Consider the following 226-nt stretch of genomic DNA (forward strand, 5'->3'; position numbering starts at 1 on the left):
CGCATCGCATTTATCTTCGCATAATTTAATAATAGCATTTACTTGTTGAATTTCAAATATATTATCGCACGGCAATTACGGCATCATTTTATTTTCATCTAAATACTAATAAATACATATTTTATATTTGGGGATATTTTAGCACACTCAATATATGATTAATTTAAAATGGGTCTCTTATTTAAATTTAGAAGCCAAACAAATTTCTTCCATCCAGCCCAATATT

This window comes from Lycium ferocissimum, chromosome 12 (genome assembly GCF_029784015.1).
Source record: "Lycium ferocissimum isolate CSIRO_LF1 chromosome 12, AGI_CSIRO_Lferr_CH_V1, whole genome shotgun sequence".
NCBI lineage: Eukaryota > Viridiplantae > Streptophyta > Magnoliopsida > Solanales > Solanaceae > Lycium > Lycium ferocissimum.